At 47.6% G+C, this 22,990-nt stretch overlaps 1 protein-coding gene and 1 pseudogene across 7 annotated transcripts in view; both read right to left on the bottom strand.

Moving 5' to 3' along the window:
• The window catches only part of TBC1D5 (TBC1 domain family member 5), a 2,783,701-nt gene that overhangs the window by 1,684,577 nt on the left and 1,076,134 nt on the right, over positions 1–22,990 (bottom strand). The window lies entirely within an intron of this gene.
• LOC138570348 (signal recognition particle subunit SRP72 pseudogene) lies at positions 1,550–21,752 on the bottom strand (annotated as a pseudogene).

Below are 22,990 nucleotides of genomic sequence, written 5' to 3'. Positions count from 1 at the left end.
TTTGTGGAAAAATTCAACACAAATAATCTTGCTGTAGAATGTGCAACTCTTAGCCTAACAGTGCACTCTATCCTCAACCTTATTGACCACTGTTTGGTGGCATTGCGTTTTGGTAACTGTTAATCTCACAGAGGTTTTTGGTCTTAATTTGGTATATTTTGTACCTCTAATTTAATTTTATGTTCATCATTTTCTTGAACCTTCCCGCCTGCAACCTCAATGTGGTATGTTTGTTTTCTTTATATATACTGATGCCTGCATTTGATTAATAATCGGCAAACTCATGTTATTTATTCTTCACTTTGTACATATAATGATTATAATCTCTTGTGTTCTTTTGAATTGTTAATTCTTTCTTTGTGTTAAATGTGCATTGAACTATATTAAATTGTATGATGTGTATTATGGAATTAATACAGCCTTGAGAACGTCCCACTGGTCGAAATACGTGTCGTCTGTCCAATCTGTTGAATAAATATCGTCTTTCAAGACAATCTGTGGAAATTCTTATATTAAGATAATATTCATTGGTCATTGAATGATTACCAGTGTAACTTGAGCGCGTCTCTCCCACCTACTACCAATCGTTTTGCTTGTTACTTTTTCCAGCTTTGGTGGATAAGCTGGAGGGTGAGGCAGGGTCACTGCCGGTCCTGACACAATCTATTTCACTAATTGTATACTTGGCACATCTAATTTAAGAGTGTTCAAGAGCGCACAGCACATATACCGAATAAACAACGACTTTAAATCATTCTCTTTGTAGGATAACCTCTCTTTATTGCCCTATACAACTTCTGCCTCATGGGCTCTATAAGCCCCTCCTCTTCCTCCCTCCTTTCCCTATCCAATTGACTTCCTTCCCTTTCCTTAAGGTGGCTCTCCCCTTAAGGTGGTCCAGTCCTATTTCATGTCCCAACACCTCCCCCTTGCTTATCATCTTTATAGGTCTTGATCTTTCTTCTCGGGTATTCAGGAGGTCATCGTGGCATTTGCTTCAGTCTTGTTTCCTTTCGCTTTTCTCCCTCTCTCCAATCACCCTGGGATCTGTGTGCCATGCTAGGGATACTGCCTGGGACGGGTTCTTCATCCACTGGCACTGTTGCTAGTTGTCCATGTCATTGTGGCCCCATGCTGCATTCCTCAGCTGCATTATGAAAGTTGAAAATGTCCTCCTCTGACCAGTTCCCCACAGCCATTGCTGTTCTCATAGATCCCCTTTCCTTCTTTACTCACTCCTTGTTTCTTGTTCTCCCTTTCACTCTTTCTTTGAGGGCCCTGTATTTCGTCATCATCTTTGTCTGTATAGGAAGTTTCCTTTGCATCACTCCTTCCTTTGCTAGGGCAGTCTGTTCTACCCCTCTTGATCCTTTGCTTGATCGTCTCTTCGCCTCTCATCCTTCCTTCCTTGACTGCACTGTGGTGCAAGGACCACAAAATATGGGTATTTTGTGGTCCTTGTTGCTTTGGCGGACTTTCCATGCCCTGTTTGGGCTGCCTGCTCCTGTACCGTTAGCCTGGTCACCCTGCCTCAGTAACGGGAGTGTTCTCACATGGGCAGCCATCTTTCAGGATCTGGGGTCACTTTGGGGACATAGTTCTTTGAGCATTTTTCTTTCGTTTCCCTCTTCTTCCTTCCCTTTTCCCTCTTCTTCCTTCCGCCCCCTTGCCTTGGAGAGCAACAGCGTTGCTCAGTTTGTTGGTTTACAGCCATAACTTTTCCTGCACTATTTTGGATGTATGCAGCATCCACTGAAATGTCACGGGTATCTACAATCTCTTTCAGGGACGTACAGTCTGATGCAAGTAACTGTCTACTGAGGACTTTTGCTCTGTCAGGAGCGACCAAGGAGTAGGGAGATGAGTTGTGCCAAGGTGTGAACATCCTTTGGGTTTTGCTGCCCCAGTTGTCCTCGATTGCTTATCTCTTCTTCCTTCTGTGCTTTACTTTGAAGTCGACCACTTACTGTATTAAGGACAGTTGGGTTGAACTGTTGGGCCGGTATCACTAATATCCCTGGATGGCTTGTGTAAACCCTTCACCAGCACGATCAAGTCCTTGCAGTGACTCTGCATCATAATCGGGGCCGCCACCCTGCCTGGTCTATACTGCAATCCTTCTGAACTTTGGAGGATTAAGCAGGCTTTAGTAATCCTCCCTTGATCAGTACTTTGTTGCTCTATTGTAAGCTTGATTTCTATTGCATTGACAGGATGCTCGGCCAATTCCTGAAGCAGTTCAATAGCTTTTGTATGCTGCTATTCCCGGCACAACTGGGCAGCCTGAATTAGAACTAGCAACAGCTGCTCTGGACTCTGCGACTGCGCAGTTGTACAAAGTTTGTATAACTGATCTATCTGGTTTGTGTACATGGCAATAAGTCTTTTTTGCTCTCGATGTCCTGGAGTTGAGTGTCAGAAAGCTTGCGCTCCACCCCGGCTGCCTTAGTTAGCTTCACCTTGATCTTAGACTTAACCTGGTAATAGTGATGGTGTTTTTTGCATTGACAGCAAGCACTCCCACATCAGTAGGATTCGATTTGGTTATTTGACTGTACAGTTGCACTGCTGCCTTGATCCGGTTCCGTTGCTGCCTGGTGTGTCCCATCCGACCATGATGTCGGCTCGGCTGCCATGCCTTCTTGGTCACCTCCACCTCTCCATCTAGTGACTCCCTGCACAGCTTTTCTGTCTGCTTAAGTTTTCGAATAGTCTTGTCGCGTCTTCCATGTCCACTCAACGTGCAGGACGTATAAAACAGAGTTCATAGGTCAGGTCGTGGAGCCCCAGGTCATCTGCTATGGCTTTTCCCCTTGTACTCGTTGCAGCCACCACTGCTTGAAGGTTTGTTTTCCATTCCTAAATGGAGTGTTTGCTGTGGCCCATATATCAGGTTGTCTGCTTGTTCTAGGGGCCAACAGTGACTCTTTGGTTCCCTTCCCAGTACAGCCAATCGCTAGATATGTGCCACCCTGTCTCCCCTTGATGGCTCCTCCTGTACCTTATGGTGACACAGGTCAATGTTCTCCTTCTCCCTCCAAAAGGTGGGTCGCCCATATTAAATGTCCCCCATTATAGAGCACAATGGTCGGCCCCATCTCAGGGCACCCTGACTTTCCCTTTCGACGCTGTCTGTATGTGGCATAGTCTCGTTCCCGCGCCACACCACAGGACGCTGTGTGCTCCCGAGTCACAGGGCAAGTTGCTCTGTGAGGTTAATGGCGAACTTCCTCCTCCTTTCCTTTTCCCCCAGTACGTGCGGCAGACTGCCCCTTCTCCTTTTATACGGTCAAGATTGCAAAACTTAACCAGGCGGTTTGCCCTTCCTTCTCCAACGCTCTCTTTGCATCTGCGCTCCCTGTGGCCCTCTCTTTGTGGGATATCTTCCTATCGTGGGTGTCTTGGCCTTTCCTGTGGCCCTCCTTTCTGGGCTTCCTGCTGTTGTGGGCGTCTTGGCCTTTCCTGTGGCCCTCCTTTCTGGGCTTCCTGCTGTTGTGGGCGTCTTGGCCTTTCCTGTGGCCCTCCTTTCTGGGCTTCCTGCTGTTGTGGGCGTCTTGGCCTTTCCTGTGGCCCTCCTTTCTGGGTTTCCTGCTGTTGTGGGCGTCTTGGCCTTCCTGTGGCCCTCCTTTCTGGGCTTCCTGCTGTTGTGGGCGTCTTGGCCTTCCTGTGACCCTCCCTTTTGGGCTTCCTTCTGTTCCCCCTTACTTTCATTTATTTAGGATCATTTTCTTGATTTTCTTGTGTTCCAGCTCTTTTTTTATTTGTGTTCCTTCACTGGGTGCACTGTAGCTCTTTACTTAAACCCTTCTATCCTCGGGCACTCTTCTGCAGTCCTCTTCGTGGCCTACGCCCGCACCTGCTATGCCGTGCAGAGCTCCTTTCCGTGTCATGCCTCTATTTATGTGCGTGTGTTGATACCCTTAATTATTTTGTTCTGGGCGCATGCAGCCCTTCTCGCCCGTAGCCGTGAGCCCGTTTTGTTTGTTGCGGCCTCCGTGGTGTCAGCTGCTCTGCTTTCCTGGCTGGCAGGTAGCCGTATTGCATCCATGCCACTCTGCACCGAGCAGACCTAGCCTCGCCTCTGCTGCACGACCGTCCGCCATGTGAAGGTACACTGCGCCCTCCCGTTGCTGTTCGTCCTGCTCACCACCTCCTGTGCACACGCGGAAGGTACCCTTCATCGCCAGTTGTGTCGGGTGTGGCGCCAGAGGAAGCCATCCCTCAGGTCCACTTCTCCTATAGATTCCCTCACCAAATCCACAGAACTAAACGGAGCCTCTTCACAGGATAACCTCTCTTTACTGCCCTATACAACTTCTGCCGCCCGGCCTCTACCAGTCAGTCCTCTTCACTTCCTTCCCTTAAGGTGGCACTCCTGATGACGGCTACATAGAGCTGCCCAAACGCTTGCCATGCTGGTATCCTAGGCCTGGTGAGCTTTGCTGGAAATGCAAAAACGCAGGCGGCACCCTCTGTCACTTTATCTGGTTTTGTCCAAAGACTACAACATTCTGGAAGGGTGTATGTGAGAGATTAGGCTTGGTTCTGTGCTGTACAGTCCCCATGGTTGCCTCTCTGATGGAGGGAGTCTCATTCAACAAAAAAATGATGTTACTCTGCGCTTGCCTGGTCGCTAAGAAGAAGATATTATGATCCTGGAAATCAAGCAGTTCCTTCTGTATCGATGACTGGGTGGAAGAGCTGCTCACTATTTCCACCTACGAGAAAGTCATCCACAAAAATGCAGGAGACATTGACAAGTTCTGGGACATATGGGGAGGCTGCCTTGATGTGTATGGCTGATGTATAAATTACATTTCAACAGTCATGTTTCCTGGAACTTTTGACTACCATTGCTTTATGATTCAATATGCTTCTTCCAAGTTGTGTCATGCTCTACATAATCCTTATGTCTGATTATTGAAATTATTTGAATTTGGATTCAGTGTTTATGAACTCTTACTGACTCTTTCTTTTCTTTTTCCTTGCGTCTTTCTCTTCTCTCCCTTAACTTCATTAGTTAGATGTTATTGGATAATCCATTATTGTCATTCTCCAGTTTTTTGGTATGCTTATGTTTTACTCTAATGTCGAGTATTTGACTGGTTGTTAGATTTTATTTTATTTGTAAATAAAAACTTGATAAACCAACGCGCGCGTGTCAAACCCAGGTGCGCAACTACGCAAAAAGTCCAGGAAGGGGGTCGGGGAGTGGGCGATGTAAGCCTTCAAATGTTGGGATTGTGGCCAACTTCAGAGACGGGGAGGAGGGGGGGGCAAACTAATGCGTGTGGGTGCATCTAACTACTTTACACATCCTAATGAGACTACTCTGGCGGCGCTTCAGTGTTACAAGCAGTTAACTTTCTCCTCCACGTCTGAAATCACTCCATTAGGAACTGCTGTGAGAATGGACTGTCTCCTGCCCACCCCTCCCCAAATCAATCCCCTGACATGCAAGTACTAACACCCCATCCCGATTTCAATTGCCTAAAAAAATATAAGTATATGAATGGAGGTGACAACAATGAACGTTTTTACATTAGTAATTGCTCCGCCATGATTAACTGCAGCCGCTTCCACCGTTTATCGCCTGTGTACTGTTCTGCCACGGCTCTGTGTGTCAGCTAGGTTCCCAACAAAATCCAAAGTGTGTGTGTGTGTGTGTGGTTGGGCGTGTAGGGCCGGGTGTTGCGCCACTGCTCAATCAAGGCGCTACGAGCGTAGGATCAACAGACCGCGTCCAGGCCCCGCAGAGGAGACGCTGAGCGGAGAAGCGCTCGGGTGTGTGACAGACGCACAAACACACACACACACACAGAAGGGGAGGGCACTGCAGCGCCCACCTGCAGCACTAGGAGACAGGAGATGGGCGATGCACCTGCTCCAAACATCCACGCAGAATGCTCCCTGGCGACTATCCACGCACTCAAATTAAAATCATTTCGCTGTTTCGGGCAATTTAACCTAAATGCTATTTAAAAGAAAATTAGCATTTATCCATAATAAGGGGGAAAAAAGATATACTTTCGAAAACGACCACCTTTTAAGGCCATGCACGAAGCAGCTTGAATGACACTCGCCGCCCAATGTTATTAACGCAGCACGCTGGGTGGGGTGGGGTGGGGTGGGTGCTGAAACGTGTCAGCAACACGGACACTGCAGAAGCGTGCCCCGCAGCCCCACGCCACTAGATTGGGCTGAGAGAGCAAGCCGGCTCCGAAAGATAGCTCAGTGGGTGTATTGCCTACCGAGAGCATTGAAGCATGGCCTCGAGCCCACGGGTTCCTGTCTTATTTTTCTCAGCTTGATAAACTAGAGTACAGATGAGTTTGGGCTCTTAGGTGTCGCTTAGGGAACAGATCGGCAGGAATGACATGAGGAGGGACACACAGCTTGTAGGTGTTTGTTTATTTGCCCACCCATTGCCTTCCCATGGCCATGCTGATCACTATGGCCATTATCACCCAGTTCCCTCAGCTCCCCACCAAAGCACCTCCTCAGGAGAACTCTGAGCTTGCTTTGAGCAAGCCTTACCATCAAACTTCATGCTCAAAGGGCCTGCCAGTGTGTTTTCAAAGCAGTCTGAATGGCTTAATTGGAATTGTAAACCTGCTACTAGTGAAATAAAAAGGTCTTAATCCGGCCAGCCTTCAGCCACTCGATTTATAAGCACTCTGCGTGCTCTTCACTGAAGGCCTAGTAAAAGCAAGCATTGGCAAGGCCAACCGCTTTGGCTTGTGTATAAGTATCAGACATCTGCCAGGCACTGCGATTAGATGCCCAGGTACTCGCCCCATTTTGCACCTGCTCCCATCGATGGCCACTTTAATGATGGCGGTATAGAAAGCAAGCATGGATCTGCCCAGAACTGCCTATAGATTCAGTATACAGCACAGGGACAATCCTTATTGGGTTTCCTAATAATAGAGGCAAACTGCGAAGCAGATACTCCCACCCAGAAATCATAGGTCGAGGGTGGATATATAATATTTAATACGAGAGTTAAATCTACAAGCTGATAGAGACCCATGGAAGATAAAGCACTAGTGGGAGCATTGAAGACCGCATCTAGGAAATGAGGGAAGCAGGGATCTGCAACTATATGTTGCACCGCCCATACTAGCAGGACACATGGCTAAGGTGCAGCACATAGTAATAGGCTATGTCCCCTTGTGGTCCACATGAAACAAACTGGGTGGATGTTACTCTTTGATTTATGAGAGATCACGGATATGTGTACGAGAAAGGTATACACGTTTTTTTTTTAACATTGGATTGTACAAAAAATACATGTAACATGATTAGATTCAAAGATTTTTAATAATATGTTATGACAGACAGCGAGAAACTAAAAGTAGTTGATACGTTTTACTTTATAGACGCTGGAAAACACAAGAATAAAAAAGGAGGGGTGCTCTAATGAGCACCGCCCACGTCCTGAAGAAGGCCGGATCAAATAGGAGCAGAATAATCGCTTATCTACACCAGCTGAAACACGTGTTGACCTCCTAAAAAGAAATAAATATGTACACTGTAAAACGAGTGTGGGATAGTATCAAATTATGAATATGGGTTTAACGCCTAAAGAGCTGTAGTAGGCGATCTGTACATTGTCATGTTTATGTAATATGTGACTGGTCACTGTATGTATGTGTATAATCTTGTGTTTTGGAATCACCTGGCAGCATTGTGGTGTGGTATGTTATAGCACACACAATGCAGGGTGTCGTATATTAAGACAGACAGTTTTGATATGGTGATATATATTTTTACTATTGAATGATATATATTTTTTAAATACAATTTGTTTTTTTAAAGCATGTTGGTGTGATTGTAGAAACTGATCTAGGTGGTGTGTCATACATAACAGGTCTTGTTCACTTTTTTGTCAGTTAATACCACTACAGCAGTGCCTTTCCCATGCTTACACAAAATCCCAAACTGTTGGCACTGCCAATGCTGGTTTCTTTTCCAATTCATTGTATTCTCTATAAACCTCAGCTGTCATACAAAATGAAGACAACACAGACACAGGTAGCAAGCAACCTTTCATCCCCGCTGCGGGGGGATCCATTGCGCCACCTCCACCCTGAAAATGAGCAAAGCCGGCCTGTCACCAGGGCCAAGAGGATATAACAGCAAGTCTCTCGGAGGAATTGGAAAACGTGCCAGGAGGTACAGGCAGCTCTCAGCATAGGCCGTCTCAGCAAAACAGTTGCTCAGCCTGCTAGCTACGCAGCTTCCTGCTTTAGGACTCAATACTCCACTTTTGTAGAATTCAACATCAGCTGTGGATCTCGGATACTGCTCAAAACCACTGCATTACCAACAGTGCAGTTAATGTACAGCACTTAAGCCAGCAAAACTCACACTGCGCACAGCTTCATCTAAGAGGTGTAGTACAGCCTAGAGATGACGCACATGACTCTCTAGGGGTCTGCATCAACAGTACTTTTATCCAGCACATTGTCAGGGAAAGGGTTGACCTAAACACTTACAGGAACTAAGGAAGTAGTTAGAAATAATAAGGATGTCCTTGCAGACGAGGAAAACGGTAACACAAAGGTGGGCCTTTCCAGGTGTGCCACGCCTCTAAAGATGATGATTGGAAATATTAAGCATGCACCCAGTCTTTAGAGTCCCCCCCCAGATGCACCCTAATCTGTAAACTAATGTTGCAATTAGTAGCCAGCAGAAAAGTTCCCAAACCCTAATAATCTTTATGAGCCTTTAGACTCCTGGCTACTCTGAGCTATAATACAGAAACTCAAAGCCATGGCAAAAAAGGGCTTTGCAAAACCTAGTCACAAAAGTCCATCCCTAATCTAACAAGACAAAATAGAGAATGTTGCGTAGGGAAGGTTCTTCCAGGAGTTACTCGATATGAGGACTCTACATCCACCCCCCCCTCTGCTTTCACCACATTTGTCAAGTCCCCTTCCATGTTTTCAGCACCTTCTGATCAGACTTGCAGCACTCACTAGTAGGCCTCTCTCAGACCTTCGGCTTTTCAGTATTCACATCAAGTGAGTTCTAGATTTTGGGTTTCTTAGTATTCAGATCAGGTTTCTCCCAGACATTAGGTTTCTTAGCGTACACATATGGTCTCTCCCACACCAAGTCAAATGGGCATCCGCCCAATTTAGGGTCCTTCAAAAGTAAACTATACTCACTCCAGCCAGGGATAATCCTTCTATGCTTCCTGGAGGAATGACCCACTCCTCTGTCCTTCCTTTAGGACTGGACTCCGCATTCCAGAACCTCTCTAGTTTCTTTGTCCTGTGGCACTATTCTTGGTGTTCTGTAACACAAGGATCCTCTTTGGAGACTGCCTCTGTGTCCAGGGAGTGGTCCGAAGCCCATCTGCTTTGTCCCAGTCTTGGCCCTCCTTTTGAGGCTGCCGCATCTCTTTTATACTTCAGGGCGGGCACCTTCGGATTCGTTTCAAAGGTATGTGTCCTCGGATTAGTTTACGATTTTGAATTTTAATAGCAACTGTTGCGATTGGTTAGCTGTTAAGTGTTGAGCTTTTGACATAATGGTCGTTGCTGAGCCTTTAAGGGTTCTCCAGTGTTGCATCGCCATCTTGGAATTGCGCTCACTCTCGGACATGGCTCCAGGCAGAGGTATTCAAACTGTGGGGCTAGCCCAGCATGAAATGTAAAAAAATAAAAATAAAATATATATATATATATATATATATATATATATATATATATATATATATATATATATATATATATATATATATATATATATATATATATATATATATATATTTATTTTTTGGGTTTTTTTTAGAATGGGGGAAATGGGCATGGGCGGTTCACATAGTCGGAGTGGAGCATTAAATGGTCTCAGGCTCCAATGAAAAAGTGGGCCGCAGTTGCAAATGGATATTCATTCCTTTAGTCACAGACTATTTGAAATTGTTAAATGTAAATTGTTAAAATGTAAGCAAATTGTGATATTTAAAGAATATTTATTCAGCAACAATGGTCAAAACTACATAGCTGCATAGTGAAGTAACTCATCAAACTGGCCCGCATTGGCCAAAAAAGTGGCCCATTTTGACTGCCCCACACTAGCATTTTGCATTTTTGGTATGGGCATTGCCCTGTTGCCCTATAGGCCAGTCCAAGTATGTCGACTCCTCCATAATGGCTGAGGGGGCGTCCACCCAGTGGCCCCCTCACCCATTACGGAGGAGCCGAGGAGCCAACCCAGTGAAGCACTGAGCACTCCTCCTCAGCTGCTTTCTCCAGATGAGGGAGTGGTCCTGGGCTGGCTGAACTGTCAAAGGGAAACACTGTTTCCCTTTGACGGTTCAGTACCCCAGCCGTACATGCTCACTGAGCCATGCAAGGCTAAAGGCGTTTTACTTCACCAGCATTGCATAGCTCATTGGAAATGATGCCTGGGGCACTGCATGTCTGTGTGCGAGGGGGAGCACCAGCGCCTCCTCACACATATGGACAGAGCAGCCTGAAGCGGGGCGTTTCAACACCCATGCGCAGGCCCCTGTAGAAGGTACGTTTATGTTCATTTCTTTTTTATTTAAATATGCATATGGATGCGTGTATACTTATGAGTGAGTGTATGGTGATGGGTGCTCATGTGAATTATAGAGTGATTGCTGTGTGAGTGTATGTGTGTGTGAGTGAGTGAGTGTGTGTGAGTGTGTTTGATTTGGTCAGTTGAGCTGATTTCGGCGAGTGGAGGGCAGAAGGGGGGTGGAGGGTTGTACAACAAAGGCATTTTAAAAATGCCTTTATTGCACAATCCCTCTACCGACCTGCCAAAATCAGCTCTCCTTCTGAAGCACTGTGGAGCTCAGGGGACAGGGATGGTATTTTTTTACTGGACATCTATCATAGATGTTCAGAAATAAATATCATGTCTGCCCCCTGGGATCCTCAGCACCAATTGCGAACTGTTTGGCTTCTTACCCATTTTGTTTTTAAAGTATGCTCTAAAATGCAACATTGTTACCCATTATTTAAAAATAATTCACAGGTTGAAAACCCCCCGAATTCACCTTGATTGGTTTCGCTCTCCCTCGCTACGCTCAGTCGTTATGGCATATCTGGTAGAAATATGTATGCCCCTCTACTTAAAAAATTCACCAGTCACCACTGGCTCAGGGATTGTGCTGGGAGCAGGGTGGGGGAGCCAAGCACTGTGGTGGGAACCGGATGGGCAGGAGCCATGGGGTAGTGGTGGGAGCAGGGTTTGGAGAGCCCAGGGTCTGGGGTGGGGTGGGGCAGGGAGAACACGGGGACTGGGCTAGGAGTGGGATGAGGGAGCAGGTGGGGGAGCCCATGGACTATACTGGGAGTAGGGGGCAGTGACGGCGCGCAATAATTCATAGCCATTTGGACTTACTGTCCATTTGGCATTTTTGGGGGGGCCCGGCCTGCCCACATTTTGCTTGGGGGCACCCATGCATAAAAGCTTTGAAGACCACTGCTCTGGGGCATACCACGTTGCTACACGGGGGAGGCATCATCAAAGCCTACTGCTGTTCCCGACTGCAAGTAGCAGTTTGTTCTCCCTGTAAGAACACTTTCTGATGATCTCATTGGTGACACAAGGTCCACGTAGGATGGACCACAGACGTCTGTGGGTAACAAGTTTCTAGATTAACAGCAGGAAGAGACTTTCTATTTAACCCGTTTATCATGAGAGGGGGCATTCCTATTTTATGTATGATTTGCCAGGATGATATCAGAAGGATGTAAGCATTTACACGTGCTTATTCCTGTGTTATTAAGAATGGGTTATTACTCATATCTGCTGGGTTATTGGATGAAACAATGACTGTCTTTGTGGGGCTGAAAAGCCGGCAGAATCCTACTCCATCCACCCTTCAGGAGGATAACGAGCAATCTGCCAATAGCCACAGGTCAAGACAAAGTCACTCCGGATTGGACAGTGTACAGCGTTTCTATGAGCTTGCTAGCTTCTGGGAAGAAGCGTGCATCAGTCTTGGTGATTCACCGAGACCTCAAGAGTCCACCTAAGAAAGGTACTGGTAGCACTACGACTGGGGTCCTCCAAGACGGATTGATCACCCACACTTGCTTGACACTTTCATATCTCAAAGGTCTCTCTCTGCTCGTGAAACATAAAATATTTTAGTTGGGACTCGAAGGATGTAGTGTTTTAGGGGAATGCAAGTGTAATGGAAGCACGTTCTAGATTGTCTGAGACTCAATCACGAAAATGGCAAGCCCTTTTACAGGAAAGCTTGCATGAGGAAACATCTAAAAGCATCCAACTAGAAGCATTTAAAGGCTGAGCTAGGATCTAGCAGTGGTGCCTTGTTGTAACAGACTGCAGGTCAAGTTACATAACTAGTTTGAACTGTGTTCTGTCAATGAAGAGCCCGCCCAACCATTCGGCCAACAGCCTGCCTGCCCATTCGGCCAACCAAGAGCCCGTCGGGCCATTCGGCCAACCAAGAGCCCGTCGGGCCTTTCGGCCAACCAAGAGCCCGTTGGGCCTTTCGGCCAACCAAGAGCCCGTCGGGCCTTTCGGCCAACCAAGAGCCCGTCGGGCCTTTCGGGCAACCAAGAGCCCGTCGGGCCTTTCGGCCAACCAAGAGCCCGCCGGGCCTTTCGGCCAACCAAGAGCCCGTCGGGTCATTCGGCCAACCAAGAGCCCGTCCGGTCATTCGGCCAACCAAGAGCCCGTCCAGTCATTCGGCCAACCAAGAGCCCGTCCAGTCATTCGGCCAACCAAGAGCCCGTCCAGTCATTCGGCCAACCAAGAGCCCGTCCAGTCATTCGGCCAACCAAGAGCCCGTCCAGTCATTCGGCCAACCAAGAGCCCGTCCAGTCATTCGGCCAACCAAGAGCCCGTCCAGTCATTCGGCCAACCAAGAGCTCGTCCAGTCCTTCGGCCAACCAAGAGCCCGTCCAGTCCTTCGGCCAACCAAGAGCCCGTCCAGTCATTCGGCCAACCAAGAGCCCGTCCAATCATTCGGCCAACCAAGAGCCCGTCCAATCATTCGGCCAACCATGAGCCCGTCCAGCCATTCGGCCAACGAGCCCGTCCAGCCATTCGGCCAACAATGAGCCGGTCCAGCCATTCGGCCAACAATGAGCCCGTCCAGCCATTCGGCCAACAATAAGCCCGTCTGGCTTATGATACATGATTTATTTTTGCAGAGGTCGTATACCAGTCATACAGCAGTATTATGTACCCTCTGTAGTGTATCTAACTAAGTAGCTACAAGGCAAGTGTTTAAGACATTGGCTTAATCCAAGTTGGAATTCACCATTGCCATCTGAATGGTGGCATGAAATGAAGGTCAAGCAGTGGCATGACCATTTTTAACAGTTTCAGTTGATTAACCTGAGGCACTAGAGAAACTGCAGCATAAAAAAATGCTGCTGGTTTTTGCTCAATGGTAAAGGAGTGCCAAATTGACGGGAGGCATAAAAGAATTGCCAGCAGTGGAGAGCAGGGAACCCTGCAGAACCTCACTGTGGCCTTGCAGCATTGAGAAACAGAAAGGGTCAATCTAAAACCTCAAGGTTTGACCTAAAAGAAAAGAATTAAACCAATCACAGATGTTCATGGTATAAATAAAAAAAAGTATCATGAGTGCTCCTAATCAGTGCCTGAAATGTCCACTTTAATCTTGTTAATTGTCCAAAATCTACCCTTTAAATACCACCAATATTTCATACAAAATGAGGGTATCAAAGTGCAAACAAGCTCAGAAAGGGCATCTCGGACCTTCCCCAATTCTGCATTGTAAATGTGCTGAAAGCATATCAAAGTATTTGTGGAGATATCTCCTTCATTGCCCTAGATATCTGAAGCACTTAGCAATTTGGAATATATTTTGTGCCATCTTATATTTCACGCTTGCAGTTTTCTTTTTTTTCTCTGGCCCTTTACATCCCTGCTTTTTTAAATATAATGTGTGCTGCAGGAGCGGTTGAGGGGAGTGGCCTTTTGCAGCCTGAAGACATTCAGCAGATGGATATAGTTAATGGTCTTCACTGGGTTGCAAGATCTTTTGTGGATTACATTATACATGAATCTGCTGATTTAACCCCCCCCTTCCCCCGTCCCCCCCCTCCCGTGCCCCCGTTAAACAATCACATGCTTCAATTCTGGGACAAGAAACTCTGTGTTTGGAGTTGAAACAGCAATTTGTTTAAATAAAAGAGAAGCAATGGTGGTCCCTAAACTTCATGCCGGGGAAGTGATCTTTATCGAAATAAGAATTAACCTGCCTGTGTAAAAATCTCAAAAAACCACGCTCAGTCATTGCATTAATTAAATATATTTCTAATAACTACTTCTCCTAAGACAATGTCACTTCTCGACAGCACCAAGTAAGTCGATAATTACTTCGCCATTTAGCATCCAGTGTGTTCGATTACTTAGCACAACATATTGCATGAAGCCGATTTTCTTTTATAAAAGACAGGTTTTAAAAACATTATTTTCTCTAATATCAATAACAAGTATTGGTACCAGAGAAAGGATGCACAGACATCAACATTACCGTGTTTCATTAGCAATTAATTCCTCCCCACATAAACATGGTGGTGATGAGGGTTCATATCATATGCATGTAAAGGAAATAAAAGCATAGATGAGGAGATACAATCTACAGGCATGAACACACCGAATATTGATCACTCTGCACTATGTAGCCACCCAAGATTATGATTTTATGAAAAGGACGAAAACGATCATCCCAATTATCTTGGATGAATGGGGTGTTTCAAGGTCCTCTCAATACAACACAAAGTCATTGGTTAAATTGTACTGCTCATTTGAAATGTTATATCGGTCTCTACGGAAATGGACATGGTTGAACTGAACTCCAATTCTTCCCAATACATGTTTTAATTGTCTAGGCTTTCACAGGTCACAATTTATCAATCAGTCATGGAAATGTGGAGACTGAATACCCAATTACAAATATTGTGTCAGACCACACCTGTGAAAACAGGCAGGTTTAAAGTTATTTAGCTATGGTTTACAAAATGCTGTTTTGCACCTTGCACACAGCACAGAGGAAGACAGCAAAATGCTCTGTGTTCAACCGTTGCATAATGTGCACATTAAACATTGTAGGTTTTCAACAATAAAGCAGCTTTCACTTGGATATTAATATAGTAGGAAATCAATGTTGCATTACAAACTATAATGTTAAAGCATGCTATTTGAATGTAGCCCCTCTAGTGGCATTCCCTCCCAGTCCACCCACTCCTGGGACTTAGCACAGAAATTGTTCTAGAGGGTCGGTTTCTACTTACATTGGGGAATTTTCATTCTCACTTTTTGATAATTCTTTTAAAATCACAGAATCAGTATGGCCCCTCATGTGAGCAGCTCTCAGGCCCCTTTTTGAAACTGCCATTCAATGATTAATATAGTTAGCTGACTGGTGTCTTTTTAGTTATGTGTGTGAGAATTCTGAGAGCATCATCCCATTTATCCCTCTTGGGGTCCCCTCTCAGATGACTAAAACAGGAACGAAGCTGTCGGATCCCAAACCCAGGGGTACAAGCAAGCGCGGATCACCTGGGTAGAGGGTCTCTGGGGAGTGGGGAGAGAGTGCCAGAGGGCGAGACATGGTATTCCCCCCCCCATCCTGACGATGATCCATCCTACCCCCCTCTACCTTTGTAGGCTACTGTGACTGTACCTTGCCCCTTTACAAAAAACAAAGTACTGCAAAGAGGAAGGGGCAGCTCCAAGTGAGGAAGATTACCTGTGAAAGAAACCATTATGGTACTGGGACAAAGAAGAGGAAGCCTAGACGCTTTGAAGGTTAGGCATGTCCCAGTGATCGGCTTGATTGGAGCTGACAAGCCAACAGAGATGCACCCAAGAACCCTTAACAGGGTACAGGTGTGTAAAAGTCCAAGCTCCAGCACAGAGAGAAGATGGTGAGGAGCGGTGGAGCAGGAAGTCCAGCTAAATCTAGCGAGTGTCCCCAGAGAGCAGAGCACCGGGGCGCTGAGAGGCTGCAGACCAGAGTTGGGTGCGTGGCGAGGGAGCTGTGTCTCCAGGGAGCCGGTGAGAGGATTAGAAAGGAACCGTGGAAGGTGGCGGTCCCTTTTCAATAGCCAAGATCTGCTTGTCTCTCCCGGCACCAGCCCAGGGATGTCTGAGAGGCAGGTGGGAAGACCCTGACCTCAGCAGAATCCGGAACGAAGAACGGGGCAGTGAAATGCTGCAAACGGTGAGTCAAGGAGCGAGAGAAACCCTGGTGTGCGTCTGAACGGTCAGAATTGTATGATACATAGTATCAGAGTAATCGTGTACAACCGGCAAGCTAAACGAAAGCTCCCCAGTTGGACGAATGAATGAACCCAGAGGAAAACCATTGTGGTAAAGATTACATTGTATCCACATTGTTTTTCACTAAGCGGTCACGGGAGACTCAAACAGAGCTGCCGAGGGGAGCTAGGGAAGTGGAAGCAAAATCCCAAAAGTGGTGGAAAAGACTAAATTAAGGGGAAGGCAAGCAAGGAATACTTGTGAAGAGAACCCCTTCTAACAGCATAAATTGTGGTGGAAAGTGAATAAAAGAAATACCAAGAGGGGCAGAGAGAGAGAGTTTCCAAAAGACTAAGAGTTGGTTGAGAATTGCCAAATGAGTCAAGATGATCCAAAGCCGAGCCGTGGCAACTGGTGGCGTTACCTGTAGCGGGTGGGCCATGCAACCTGGCAACTGCACCTAGACCAGGAAGGCCTTACCAACCTGGCAAGAGCCACATAACCTAAAGTGTGAAAGTAAAGAGCCACTAGTTGCGCAACCTGTAATAGGTGGAACGTATGGTCTGCAAACTGCACCACGACGAGGGGGCTCTAACGAAGGAATAACCGAAATTAAAAGACGCTTGTGAACTTTAAAAACCTTAAAGAGAAAAGTATATTGAGGCTGGGGGAGGAAACCCTGAACATTTCAAACCGCATGCTTGTGAAGCGTTACCTGAAGCTTGGAGAAGGAGTCCTGAGCTTCATGTGAACTATTCGTTTTGAAAAGCCCTTACTGGGAGAAGTATATTGAAGTTGGGGGAAGGGAACCCTGAGTATTTTAAGACTGTTGCTTTTGAACTGGTGCCTGAAGTTTGGGGAAGGGAACCCTGAACTTGTGAACTGGTGGATTCTGGAATCTTTATCTACAAAAATTGGAAGTGTTTTGTTACCTGAACCAGAACAGAGTGGAAGTCCTTCATGAACCTCCTTTTGAGAACTGTATCTTGACCTTGGGGAAGGGAGCTAAAAGATTGCTCTAGACTTTGTTAATTACCTTTTATTTTTTTTTAAACTTTGTTTATATTGGCATTTTGTGTTTTAAACCCTCCTCCCCTCTCCCGGAACTCCCCTACCCCAAACCTGGATCGCTGCAAAGTAGGTCTTCTGAGAAGAGTGTTCTGGGTGTGTCATGTCACTGCTTATAGTATGTCCAACAGCCTCAGCTACCGAGGGCATCATTGTACCAGATAGCCTTTATGGAGGGAATCTAGGACTAAGTCCCAATTAGTTTTGAATTTCGCATAGTCTCCTTGAATATTGTATGATACCCATTCCAGGGAGGTGTAATGCCAAATTCTGGCTACCCATTCCTGGTCATTGGGAATTGTGAGTTGTTTCCACTTTTGCACCATCAGGGAGAGAGCTGCTATGCGGAGGACCATGTACACTTTCCTCTGTGGCTTGGTCAGCAGGGTGTCCAGCACATTGCTCAGGCCCAACATGTTTTCTCCATATTCCCTCCGTGTTTGGGGATCAAAGATGTCTTTCATTTCTTTATTGACCACCACATGTGCAGCCATGTGCCCACCTCTTTGCACCCCCGCCAGCAAGCCTGAGCCACTGTGGGGTATATTTTGTGTTGCTTCTCTGGGGTCAAGTGCCACTGCACCAGGATCCTCATCCACATTTCCCTAATTTGCAACTCGCTCATTAGTTTGGGAATTCACTGACACTTCCCACCATTGTTCCTCGGAGATTGGAAGCGGCAGCGTATCGGCCCATTGTCTCATATTGAGCCACTGGGGCTAAGTCGAGGGTGTGGTGAACAGCCTGTACAATTTGCTAATCACTTGCCTGTCTCTAGAGTTCGTCTGCAGATCCCGTTCTAGTGGAGTAAAGTCTCTGGCGGTGGATTTTTTCATGTCTGGAGACTAGAGCCATTGCCTCAACAGCGGGTACTGATCTCCGTCTTCCTCCCTTAGACCCATGGATTGCTTGCAGAGTTGGAATGTTTTCACCTCTTGTCCCTCCATCATGTCCCTTGCGCAAGTAGCTCCCACCTGGCAAAGGCTCCTTTCTCCCCCCCACCCCCCGGGTGAACTGTGAGTTCCAGAATAGAGGTGTGAATGGTGATGAGTAAGAAGTGATCTTCGCTTCCTTAACCATGACGTCCCAAGAGTCCCCCACCAAGGCCGTAATTCTACTTCTGTACATGTTAGGGGGCCTATCCGATCTGGGGCACCACATGACTTCGTCCAAGGGCCTCCCCACCACTGCCCTGTCCATCCTGCGCCAAATGCTCTCTGGATTCCCATTGAACCACTCTCGGATAACCCTCAATTGGGCTGCCCGGGAGTACATCTTAAAGTTCGGGACCCCCCATTCCTCCTGCCCCAATGGGGGCTATAGCGACTTCCCACGCCACCATCGTTTTTTTCCCCTGCCAGATATAGTTCCGTATCAGTTTATTCCGTTTTTTGAAAAAGCTAGTAGGGACCGCCAGAGGGAGAGCCTGAAAGTAATAAAGTGCTCTGGGGAGGATTATCATTTTAGTGACACTGATACGGCCTATCCGAGATAAATTAAGTGGCCTCCTTTCGGCCAGCCATGCCTTAATTCTTTACAGCAGGCAGGGGTAATTTGCTTGGTACATACCCTCTAGGAATGGGGTCAGGGTCACCGCCAGGTAGCGGAGGGTTACCTCTGTGCGAGCAAACTGTCCTGTGTTTAGTGGTTCTGAGGAATCGTCTCCCTGTAGTTTCATTATTTCCGACTTTTGGGTGTTCATTTTCAGACCCGCCACCCTGCCGAATTCCATCAGAAGTGTTATTTGGAGGGGCGGGGGGAGACGTCCATTTCCGTGAGAGCAACCAACATGTAATCGGCGAACGCCATTACCTTGTGATCCTCTCCCCCGAAGGCGATCGCTTTTATCCCCCTCTCCTGTCTGATTCTGGCCAGGAATGGTTCGAGAAAGATCGCATGCAGGACTGGTGACATGGGGTACCCCTGCTTAGTTCCCCCAGAGATTTCTATTTCTTGAGAGGCCCCCATTGATTGCTAACTTGATCCGCGGTGTTCTATAGTTGGCTTTGACCAAGCAAAGGAAGGGCGGGCCGAATCCGATGGCTTCTGTAGTAGCGAATAGGAAAGACCATTTGACCCTGTCGAAAAGCCTTCTTGGCGTCTAGCGCTAAGATCCTCGCCCTCAAGCCCGCCCAGTTAGACTTCCTTATTAGGTGGGTTACCCACCTAATGTTATCAAATGTTTGTCTCCCCCTTGACAAAGCTTGCCTGGTCCTGGTGGATCAGGTCCGGTATTACTCTGTCCAACCCCATCGTTAAGATTTTTGTGAAGATTTTGATATTGGGGTTTATTAGTGCGATTGGACGATAGGAGCTGCAGAGGGTGGCATTCTTATTAGGTTTAGGGAAAAGGACCACTTTAGCTTCTTCCATTGATTGGAAGATGCGGCCCGTGTTAGAAAAGGAGTTAACAACGAAGTCATGAGCGGTATTAGTGTGGTCTGAAAAGCCTTGTAGAAGATGGCTGGAAATCCATTCGGGCCCGGGACCTTGTTGAGGGATCTCTTCAGTTTGAGCAGTTACCTGTCTCCCCACTTTTTGGATGTGGCGAATCACTCCAGCAGCTTCCTTTCTTTTGACCTGCCTGGCCAGGAGCCTGCCCATTTTGTTGGCCTGGAGATAGAATTTCTGCTTCAGGTAGAGGAGCAATATTTCTACCTGCTTCATGAGCAGGATGCTGATTTGCACTTTCAGAAACCTGTACTGCCTCAATCTCTGCACCATTGACTGTTCCCATTCTCTCCATTACCCCTTTTAATTGCTTTGCTATGTCCGTCTGGAGGGTCTTTTCCTGCTTGGCTCGTAGACCATGTTTTGCTATGAGGGTTCCCTGCTTAGTTGCCTTGAAGGCGTCCCACACTACCTATTTTTGCATCTCAGTGGAGTTATTTTCTGCAGAAATCCCGTATCTCCTCGCTTAGCTCACCACATATTACTGTGTCTCTAAGCAAGTGGTGGGGGAACTGCCATTTCCAGAGTCCCAACTCCCCCTCCTTCTCCCAGTTAATTTCTAGCTGCAGTGGGGCGTGGTCGGATAGGGTTATAGGTCCCAACTCTATGTCCGTATTTGACATGGAGACCCAGATGTAATCTATTCTTGAGAAGGATCTATGGACATGGGACTAACAGTTGAACCCCTTGGAGCCTCTTTAGTTCGTGCCATGCATCTACTACCGCCATTCTGTCCATGCTAACCTGCAGCTTATTAGATGGGACACCTACTGCTGAAGTCCTACCCGCACTCCTGTCTGTGCTTGGGTGGCACGCCAGGTTAAAGTCCCCAGTCACGATCAACTGGCCCTTTGAAAATTGGTCTAGTTTCGCCATTACTCCCCTCAGGTGTCCATCCTTCCCTGAATTTGGTGCATATACGGTGTCTATAGTGAGTTTTCCCCACCTATTGTAGCTGAACAAAGAGCAACCTACCCTCCTTGTCTGCTTTGGTGTAACGTTTGGCAGGAATTTAGGCGCAATCAGGACCCCTCTGACCTTACACTTGTCATTAGCTTGAAAGACCTGAGGGTAACCTCTCAGTTTTAGTTTATGCTTATCGTGGGAGCAGATGTGGGTCTCTTGAAGTGTCACAATTTCGGGCTTGTCTTTCAGGAGAAAGTTCTCCAATTTCTGCCATTTGGCTGGGGTGTTTAGCCCTCCAATGTTGAGCGTGAGGATTTGGATCCACTTCAACTACCCATACCTCTCCATACACTGGTAGCTGTTATGTTGCTGCAATCCCCCTGCCACTCTATCCATCCCCCCTCCCTCCCTCTCCCTTTCCCTTACCCCCCTCCGGCTAGACTCTGAGCCCTCTTCCTGGGTTGCCAGGTCTCATTCCTATCCCGGATTACAACTGTGCGGGAAGGGCCTCCTCCTTGCCCTCTCCCGCTTCCAAGAATCAACGCCATCCCCCCAAATACCCCAGGCTGGCCCTCCAGCTAATGTTCCCTTGAGTTTTTCTTGTGTAGGCACTATGCATGGTGGTCCTGGTAGGACCTTTAGTGTGCAAGTCTGTTTTAGCCTGGGGACTTGGGCCATTGTCCCCCAGGACCCTGCAGGTTATTCGGTCTTAACTTCGCCTCCCTTGCCTTCCTCCACTCCCATAGCCTCTCTCGGTAGTTTTCACGGTTGAGCACACTGTTTTGTCCTCTCCCTCTATGTTTAGGATCTTGAGCCCTTCCTCCAGCGTGGATATGCAATGTTGGCGTCCTTCCCACTTAAAGACCAACCCGAAGGGGTATACCCATCTGTATCTTGTCTGATTCCATAAGAGCTTTTGTCACCTGTCCCATTCGTCTCCTCTTGGCGAGTGTGGATTTAGCCAGGTCTTGGTATAGCTCAATGGCCATGCCGTTCACCTTTATCGGGGTAGCCCTCCTGGCCGCTTGCAGAATCTGCTCCTTTTGGTCATATCGTTGTAGGGCCATCACCATTTCTCTCGGCCTGGCCCCAGGCTCTTCTCGGATAGTGCCCACTAGATTAATTGCATCTATAGGTATGCCTCCTCTGGTCTCTATGTTCAGCAGTTCCTTGAATACCAGGTTGCATTGTTTCCCCGAGGTCGGCGTCCCCCACGCTCTCGGGCAGCCCCTTCACTCTGATGTTCGACCACCTGGAGCGGTTCTCCAAATCCTCGTCTTGGAATTCTAGGTTATGAATTGCTACTGCGAGCTGCTCGGCCAAAGCGTCTATCTTTCGGGTGTCCTCTGTGACCTCTTGGATGGCCTGCTTGTTAGTGTCGACTCTGTCGCCCAGCTCTGCAATTTCGCTCTTAACTTCCTGCAGGGATTGGGCGAGTTGTGTGCGTATTAGACTTAGCTGAGTCTGTAGCATGGTGGTCATCTGGTCGCTGAACGCTTTGAAGCACTGCTGCAGCACCTCGCTTGTGAGTTCTTGCCCCTGTGGCAGGGTTGGGGGTACCAGCAGCAACTGTTTCTCATTCCCCACCGTATCCTACTCCTGGCATTCCCCTTCTTTCCTCCATAGCTTTTGGAGAGTTCCTTCCTGTTTTTCGAGTGCTTGGGTCCGGGGTGCCCTCTTTGGGTTCTTTGCTTTTGTCGCGTGACTTCTTCAGGCTGAGGCCAACTCCCAATTAAGCCTTTATGAGCAGGTTGCCCCCCCCCCGTTCTCCAGGCTGCCTCTGCCCCCTTGGCGCTGGACCGGCGTGTCTCACAAGGGGCTTGGGAGGTGCCCGCCCAAGAGACCTGTGTCATGGCTGGATCCGGGTTCACTTTGTGTGCTAGGTAGGTGCTCCCCTCGAGAATGGTCTGCAGCGGCCCAGTTGTGGTCGTGGGGGTCGGTGGCCTGACGTGCTGGGGTTGCCCTTTGGCCCTTTTTGGGGTGTGCTACACGTTCTTACACCGCTGGGGTCACCTTCCCAATCCCGCTCCACTCTGGGATTTTCTTTGTTTCCTGGTTAGGAGCCACCGTCCCTGGAAGTGCAGAGGCGGGGGTTGGTGTCTCGCTGAGGTGGCTCCTGGTAGACATTGAAGGGGCACACCATCCCAACTCCTCATGTGCTAGGGATCCGGGGGATGGGGGGCTTCCAGGGAGGAACGTGTTACCCCGCCCCCCTATCCCCAGTCAGGCTCCACCAGGTGGGTGTCGCGGGTGTAGTGGGGAGATGGTGTCCCTGCCGACTTTGGTCCCAAGAATGCTGCCCCTC

This window comes from Ambystoma mexicanum, chromosome 2q (genome assembly GCF_040938575.1).
Source record: "Ambystoma mexicanum isolate Mex_15411 chromosome 2q, UKY_AmexF1_1, whole genome shotgun sequence".
Lineage (NCBI taxonomy): Eukaryota > Metazoa > Chordata > Amphibia > Caudata > Ambystomatidae > Ambystoma > Ambystoma mexicanum.
This window is presented reverse-complemented; position numbering and strand designations above follow the sequence as displayed.